Genomic DNA, 8,982 nt, shown 5'->3' on the forward strand with positions numbered 1-8,982 from the left:
ACTTCTTACATCAAAGTCAGTGAAAAAGGAACACAGAACATGGGAATCTATGCAAAAAAAGAGAAATTATTTGCACCCTCAGAGTCATTTGAAAGAGCTATGCCACTAGGACTGCCTATCACATTTTCATTAAGTGGACTCAGTTTCCTAAATAACTAACTCTTACGCAAATACATCTCCCCACTCCTTCTTATGAATGATATGCCTTAGAAAATTTGAGAAAGCAGTGTGAGAGCAACATGCCTCCGTATAAGAAGATTTCTTGGCTTTCTCCTACCCATTCCCTTGTCCTGTTAAAATTACTCCCATAGCTACTTTAAAACCTTTTTTCATTTCCTCCAAGAGGGCCTTTATTTCACTCTTCTGCCACTTTTATGACCACATACCTGCAGTCCAGGTGTCACCTCAATGGTTGGGAATAGGGCTAGACTCTGCTTAAAGTATGAGAAGGGGGATTGGGTTGCAACAGGAGACTGTTGATGGACACTGAAAATGGAGGAAAATGGATTTTAGTATCACTTGGAATTAAAAGGAGCAGGTTGTAACTTTTACAATGAATGGGTATGTTTTCTGTCAGTTTTGAGATATTTTCTCAGATGTACTTATGTGGAAATATGTTTTACTCTTTTAAAATTTCTTGATTTTTAAGGCAATTTTATTTACTTTTCTCTGTACTATAATATTTGACTTAGTATATGTGACATTGTTCTATCAGGACTAAACCAGCAAAACAGAGGCTATCTTTTATCTCCCACTTAACTTATACAAACACTTATACCTCAGTCAGTATTCAGGTAACTGAGCCTTTCAGGATACCGTTAAATAATAAGCAAGCATAGCTGACAGACCTAATCTTAGAATGACAGAGGGTTCTGTGCTCAGTAGTAGCAAACAGATGGAAAATCCCTGAAATATTTTTGTAAACTCTGTCTTGAAATACATGGAAACAAGCTCTGCCCTTCGTTATGTATATCTGACTCACAGATATTTGACTTCTATTTGCATGTCTGAATATACCAAGACAGAACTGGACTTTATATTCTTCGCTAGAAAAACTACATTTTTCCTGCAGTGAAACTGAGATTCATCTGTTGCCTCAAATTAATTTGTCAGTTGGTTTTATGACAAAATCTTGAGAGAAAGAATATCAGGTGGTAATTCCACTAATGAAAAAACCTGATGATTTCAGCTTTTTGAAGAGCCAGGCAGTAAATTACTTGGTCAAAGAGCTATTCTGGAAATGGCAAAATCCTCAATTTTAAAATGTTAAATGTGGAAGGTGAATTTCACTAGGAAAATGGAAAATTTCCAGCTTATCTATATGTCACTGAATTTAAGGTAGCCACGTAAAGCATCTTCTAAGTCTAAGGAGGTACCACTGTGACGTTCAGATCATATTCCACATCTTTCGGCAGAGACCTTCTTAATTCACTTTTTGAATTGCAAACAATGTTGTAACCACTGAAACTACCATTCCCCACAGAGGTAAGGTATAAGCAAGGTATTCTGTGAGTACAGGAAGATGTTATTATAACTCTTAATCGATTATAAAGGCATTCAAAAAATCCTAATTGTAAGGCAGATAACATGACATTAGGATCACTGTGTTTACCTAGGCTGGTCTATAGCAACATTGCTGAAAATTAACAAAGACAGACCTAAGAGCACAGCATGTTTATCTCTAATACTTCAGTATATATGCATGGTATTACAGTTCTGGTTTTCTCCACTGACTTCCTTGCACAAGCCCATCTCTTTATCTTCTTGGTAGAGACACCTGGGGAAAAAAAAAAAAAAAACAAAAAAAAACCAAACCAAAACAAAACAAAAAACCCACACACATACGAAAGAAGAGATGAGAGGTCTAGCATTCATAAATAACACCACTATGTTAAAATAAATACCATCTCTTGATCACCCTTTTTCATTGCATATGAAGCACAATGCACCATAAGCCTTTGATCAGAAACTGAATGTTTTCCTGCTCTTTTGAATATGAAACACAAATCACAAACATTGTGGAAAAGGCTAGATGTCTTCGTGTGTTTTGCTAAACATAAACCAGACCCACGGTTATCATACTTTTATGAATGTACCTAGAAAGATGAGTGCTGGAGGCTACAGAGTTTGTGTATAACACAGTAGCTTGTTATTGTGAGTAATATTCTACCTTTGTTCTTCTATTTTCTGCAGGAAAACAAGAAAAATAAAATTACTTCTAATTGTGATATACAAGTTATCAATATATAACTATACAAAATACACTTCAAAAATATTTAAAACACATTGCAGTTCTAAAACACCTGAAACAAAAATCTTAGCAAAAATATAGAGAATCTTGCAGCAGACTACATTGTGGAGATAGTACAAGAAAGAAATTTATGAGCAGAAACATTTCAGAAACAACTACATTCCAGATTAGTATGTGGTGGCAGATTACTAAGCAAAGAATTATTTTACCAAAAGATACTTTTTAATATACATATACACACATATTTTTGCATGCAAACGTTGCTTATATTTGTTTGTTCATGGAGAGGTTCCAATCACTGGAGTACTTTAATAAAATGGGGACACAACTGGCAATGGAAACTTTTAATTAACAGAGAAAGAAGCAGTTTAACAAGCATTCTAAAATCTGTAGAGCTACATGTTCTTAAATGTAGTTTATGTACCCATTTAAGTATATGCCCTTTTATATACCCTTTGTGTGCTTAACTGCTTAAAACATTTTGAACAGGCTGTAGCAGCATTTTTTCAAATATATTAGCTGTGAGTAGTGTTATGTATCTGGACTTCCACTATTTGATTAAATGAACTAAATGACACTAGAACAGCAGAGATTAAAACAGGTCTTGTGTGTTTTTCCAGAATGGTGCTGCTGAGTCCCAGCACGGCAGCATTCATACTTATATTTGTCTTCCCTTAATGACAGCAGCAAGAAAATCACTGTTAGGAGCTGCTTTTATAATGTGACTAACAAAAAATAATCAGTGGGGTTTTTTCTTATATAAGAATGCTTCCCCTGAAAAGAAAAATCAGGATATATTCTCTTTAAAAAAGATCAGTAGGTTTCCCTTTCCTCTGGACAGTAAACACAGAGTACATTTACTTTGAATGAAGGATATGCTGCCAGAGCTGCACAGCGTCTGGAGCAGTGCCGTCTCACAGCTGGCTTGGAGAGTTGGTGGAGTCATGCAGATGTATCTGCACATCTGTGCAATGCGTGGTACAACACACGTCAATATGCTCCAGTGATCCTGCATTTGTTTATTTTGTTTAGGAAACACTATCCTTTGAAAAAATGCTGCCTCTCCTTGCCTCCTAAAAGGCTTATTGATTAAACCAATCAAGTATAATCAATGAGTATAACAATATACACAAGATGGGCAAGTAAGCCTTCTGTCATAAGTACTAGGACACGAGAGGGGAAAAATCATTCATCTGGACGTGAATTTGTGGCTAGGTAAAAAAAAAATAATCAAGTCTGAGAAGGTACCTCCCAAGCTCGTCAGCTACTGAAGGCCAGGTGCTGAACAGTGCTTTCAAATTAACCAACATTTTCATGGGGAACACTGTTCTGCCAGCTCACTGATACTACCTAGGAACTGAGCATGCACCTGTTTCTGTTACCTACATACATGTCCTCTATACATGTCTGTATATTTACATGTAAGTATAGACTCATACGTATATACATGCATACAAAGTATATCAAGACCAGTCAAGGATTTCTTATGGCAACATTTACCACAATCTGACACAAAATCCGAGTTTGACTTTACCTTGCACCTGTAAATTGGTTTTGGCTCCTTTTACCTGTCATTTACATGTCTGCAACCTGCAATTAAAATGAATGAGTTAAAGAGGAACTCCAGAGTATCTGTGATTTATTCACTAACAGATTAAAACATTTAATGCAATAATTAGCCCATTATAAAACAAAAATATGAGCCACAGTAAGTACATTGAACTAAAATTCTTGGGATTAAATCTTTTACTATAAATGCTGTGTGATTTTGATGATTGTTCCATACCTAATTTAAAAACACTAGTGAAAGATATGCTCTATTTATTTATTTATTTATCTATGAAAAGTATGCTCTATTTATCTATGAGACAGCTCAGTACCCATTATTTTATCCCTTAAAAAGTGAAGATGGTCAGTCCTCAAGCTGCAGATGGGGGAGGAAAGGGAAACTCCGAAATAGTGACAATAAAGTGAGTCAGGCTACACAAGTGTATGTCTGTAATTCATAGACTGGTTTGGGTTAGAAGGGACCTTAAAGCTCATCTAGTTCCAACCCCCCTGCCATGGTCAGGGACACCTTCCACCAGCCCAGGTTGCCCAAAGCCCCGTCCAACCCAGCCTGGAACACTGCCAGGGAGGGGGCAGCCACAGCTGCTCTGGGAAACCTGTGCCAAGGCCTCACCACCCTCACAGGGAAGAATTTCTTCATTATATCTCATGTAAATCTGCCCTCTTTCAGTTTAAAACCAATCATTTTAATCTCTTTCAGTTTAACACTGTTTAATTCAGACCTAATTACCTTTCATGGAATTTCCACAATAGTTTCTGTAAAGCCAAATAGGAAAATTCCAGATTAGAGCCTCTGTAAGGCATGAAAGCCAGCATCCCTACTCTGGGTCCCACTGAACCTTGTCTCCATTATGGCTGGTTTATGCATTAAGACTAAAAATTGCTGGACTAAAAATCACTTAACTAGAAATCACAGAGGGACAGAGCCAAGCAATGGAAAACAAAATCTGGATGGAATTCAGATCAGAAAGCATACAGTTACCAAGACAGAGTATTAGGTTTAGGGTTCCTTAGAAAGATCCTCTGAGTAGTCCCAGTTTAAATTTAGGGAAAGGCTGAAGGCTTCATTTCAGAAACATAACCTGTGTGCACTGAGCCCAACAATGACAATGGAGAGAAAAGCTGACAATAAAGACGTGATACTACATTACACAATGAAAAGTATGAAATGCTGTTCACTGCATAATAGAAACCTAAACTGGGATGACAAGGGCACGGGCTGCCCTTGACCATGTAACAGTGAGACTGAGAAATGAAAGAGAACATTGATGAAAACTGTGCTTTTCTGTAAAGGGATTCAAACTGATAACATGAGCACTAACATCCACTAAGAGTTACAATACAGGCCAAAGCAAAGCAAATGAAGATGCAAAACCCCAAACATCAAGGTGGTTTTGAAGTCATTTCGCATCCTCTCTCTACACAGTCTTCTTCAAAAATCCATACTTTCATACAGAGCTACTGCTGTGTTTTCAGTATCTCAGGGGACACAATACAGCATTTGGGATCACTTAAAAAGGCATCTTTGTATTGATATAAGTTGGTGTAACTGCAACACGTACCTTTTCCTTCCCCTTTCACAAACCCAGTGGGAACCAGAGCCGCAAAGCAGCGTTTTGTTACTGAAAACATGCCTCGGGGAAGCGCCGGCTGCCACCCGCAGCCTCCGCGGTAGGCTCAAGTTCCCGAAACCAGAGCCATAAATATTGTGCCTGTGCATTTAGGACTTCAGGAGTAGGTGTTCACATATTTCATAGGGAATTGATTTAGCTCTGAAGATGGGTACTGAAGATCTGCTTGCTTTAAAGGCTGAGGCAAGCAGACAAGCTGCAGTTCACACTGCAGTGTCACTGCCTGTGACTCCATTGTGATTACAGTATTGAGTATTTTTTTCCATTGTGGATGCCTTGCTGAGAAGCTTTTCTTCAAAACCTTAGGGAAGTATATCCTACTATTCTATAATGTAATTGCTAAGGTAACATGGCTTATGACATAGCTACAGTACTCTCAGTGTCTGAAAAATAACACATCTCACTAAAAGGATTAACCTGAGTTGAACCAAGCGTATGAAAACTGCTAGATTTTTTTTTCTCCCAAATACTATGATTTCTTTCTTCCTTAGGATAGTTTTGTTAACTAAATACAAGTAAATTTCCCAAACAGCACAGCTATATTGCTTTCTTGGGTTTTTTTTTGGTTTTTTTTTTAATTGTACATAAATATTAAAAGTATTTTCTCCTCTAACAATTCTACAAATTTAAATTTATTTTTTTTTTTTTGTGCAAAGCACCAGATGCTTTAGTATTTCACAAAAAAAAAAAAAATAAAAAAATGCTGCTTTTGCATAGTAACCCAAATTTCATACCTTAGCAGAATTGGCAAGGTGAATATTGTCAAGCGTGATCGATTCCAGTTAACCCAATATAATATGAAAGTCCATTAGAGAAAACTGCAGCCTAAAGAGAGGACACCTAAATCAGATTCAGGGCCTCTAAGACAAGACTCATTTATGATATTCTGGTTTAGCAAAAGTTCTTTTGAACACCTGTGAACAGGTGAGAATTCTTTGTAGAATTTCATTCAGTCAGAGGAATAGATTTAAAGCTACCTAGATAGAAAAGTTGGTAGGTTTTGCAAAGAGCTTTCTGAGAGGAACAGAGTTTGCCTCTGTAACTGGATTTTTTCTTTTTTTATTTTATTTTATTTGAAGCCTCTGAAGGAGGAAGTGCTTATCTTGAAGGGTTCATGCACACTCCTAGAAATCTATCTCACAGGTAATTATTCTCTCCAAGTGCTCTATCTTTGTAGAAATATATTAACTTCCCTTATTCTTTTCACACTGCAACTTGGATTGGCTTAGTCAAAAATGTCTTCTGCTGGGTTTTAATATTTGCAAAACTGTATTCCCCAAAACAATTATAACCTGATAATTCATTACAAAAATGTATAAATGTAGACTTGCAAACTATACTCAGGAACAGGTGCTCTACAGAGTCTTTAATCCATCTATTTCTAAAAATTGAAGTGATCTTCTATTCATTCATACTACAATACATTAGTTAAGAATGAAACAGAGCTTGACACTGTATACCACAGAAGATTTATAATTACTTTTTATGACTTAAAATGGTTTTAGGATGTTTACTTGCATGGGAAAATTTCAAACAAAACTAACTACAGATTTTTATGTGTGTGCTTGATCAAGATTGGTGAGGGTTATGAGAAGGTAATTGGAAATGAAGGAAGCTTTAACCAACGTTATAAAATTAATTTTTAATAAATTAAAACATTTAAAAAATAATTTCCCCTTGATATGCATTTTTGGAACATCCTCTGTAAACTAAGTACTAGGTATTTTTACCACTATCTTGGCATTAAAGATGAAACTATTACTAATAACTATCCTCCTGCTATGCTATATTGTTCTGATACACTATATTGCTATATATCAGTTCTCAGTCTGATTATTGTAATCCAAATAGAAATCTACTTAAACTTTTTTCAATGTTGTGTTGGGCTTTGCCTTTTAAAAATTTTATACAGATCCAAATGTGTCCCCTGACCACTCTGTTTAGCAGCTCCATCCACAGCAGAGTAAATATAAGCAGTGACAAACACTTCAGCCAGGCTCCATCACTAGCAGGATGCTCTCTGCTCTGGAATGGGCTTGTAATAATGTCCACTGAAAGAAGGCTGCTTACATGGGCTGAGTCCACATACAGAAATAGATCTCTAGAGAAAAAAAAGTCATCGTGCAAGCAGCTGATGGCCTCGCTTCAAGCTTTTTGGCAGATTTTACTTCTACCCAGTCTGGTTATGTAGAACAGCTGTCCAGTAGCAGCAAACAGTTATAAGATACACTTGTGGAGCCCATTTTCTATTTTATGTTCAGGTGCCAGGAATACAGACTGTGCTCTCCAAGGCCACTTCTAGATTATTACCACACTATTGCTTAGAAAGAAGGATGTGACCAAGATACACTGTAAGAGTGCAGTGCTAAACTGAACTGGAGCATTGGTAGGGACACATCCTAAACCGATACCACTGCCAGATGTTAAAATGAACTTGGACTCAGAATTTTTTTTTTGGAAAGCAGGTGTATCTCTGATTCAAATGCACCTTGATGTTCTGCTTATCTTGCTCTCTGACAGACTATATGGAGAACTGCAAAGACTTCCCCCTTTCCAAGGTAGTTTTTGTGTAGAATTTCGGGATTGTTAAATCCTGAAGTCCTGAAATCCCCCATGACATTTAATTTCTGTTCCCCCCCCCCAGGTTTCCTCAGTGCCACATTGTAATCCAGACTTACAGAGACTGAACTCTTCCCTTCTACACTGTAGGATATCGCTATGTGCAAAGATCTGGAAATATATATCAAACAGAATATTAAATCTTTCAGCACTATGTCATTGGAGCAAATACATGTTCATTATCCACATATTGGCTAATAATAAGCAGTATCTTAACAGATCCTGACAGATCTTAATTGGAACATAGACATGTATCTCTAGCCATATTTCATTTAATACTCTTTTTCTTTCTTTTTCAAATAGTAATTAAGAACCATTGAAAAAAAATGTATCTGATAGAACATTAACATATTTTAAATACAGTGATCTGCACATAATATGGATAATCAAGATTGAAAAAAGCTGACATTCATCTTTCTCAACATGGATTTACTTTGCTGGTGATTATGGATGTAACTTTGCTAGATACTAGGACAGAAAATATAGAGAGCACTGGTAAATCAGTCTGAAGAGGTCTAGAGAGGAGCAGAGAATGAGGTGATGAAGAATACTAGAATGAATACTAGAATGATGATGTCTTAAAATGGCATACCAACAATTTGAAAGCCGTCCGAGAGAGATGCATGTTGCAGAGATTACCTGGATATAGCTACGAAATGTGGTTGACAAGGGAGGGTTGTTTGTGAAAAATATTACTATGATTAGAGATGCCACTCTATCTTAAGTCTCTATATAGCTTCTATGGGCAAATTCATATTCATACTAAGTGAGGGAAAAAAAAAACGTGAGATAATCTCAAAGTTGCCCCAGTGTTTTAAGGATCATTTGACACAGACACCCACTTTCAGGAAAGATCTTTTCAGGGTACTGAGATGAATATCTTAAAAGCTTTGATTGTAACTGGTAATACAG

At 36.6% G+C, this 8,982-nt stretch overlaps 1 long non-coding RNA gene across 1 annotated transcript; it reads right to left on the reverse strand.

Moving 5' to 3' along the window:
- Window positions 1–316: 316 nt before the first annotated feature.
- Window positions 317–3,842, reverse strand: LOC113479772. The gene is made up of 3 exons (XR_003398336.1): window positions 3,786–3,842; window positions 2,097–2,187; window positions 317–486 (listed from the first exon to the last, which is right to left on the reverse strand). It is a non-coding gene; the product is annotated as an uncharacterized LOC113479772 (long non-coding RNA).
- Window positions 3,843–8,982: the final 5,140 nt, after the last annotated feature.

The sequence above is a fragment of the Athene cunicularia genome, assembly GCF_003259725.1.
Source record: "Athene cunicularia isolate RWA chromosome 4 unlocalized genomic scaffold, athCun1 chr4_part2, whole genome shotgun sequence".
NCBI classification, from domain to species: Eukaryota; Metazoa; Chordata; class Aves; order Strigiformes; family Strigidae; genus Athene; species Athene cunicularia.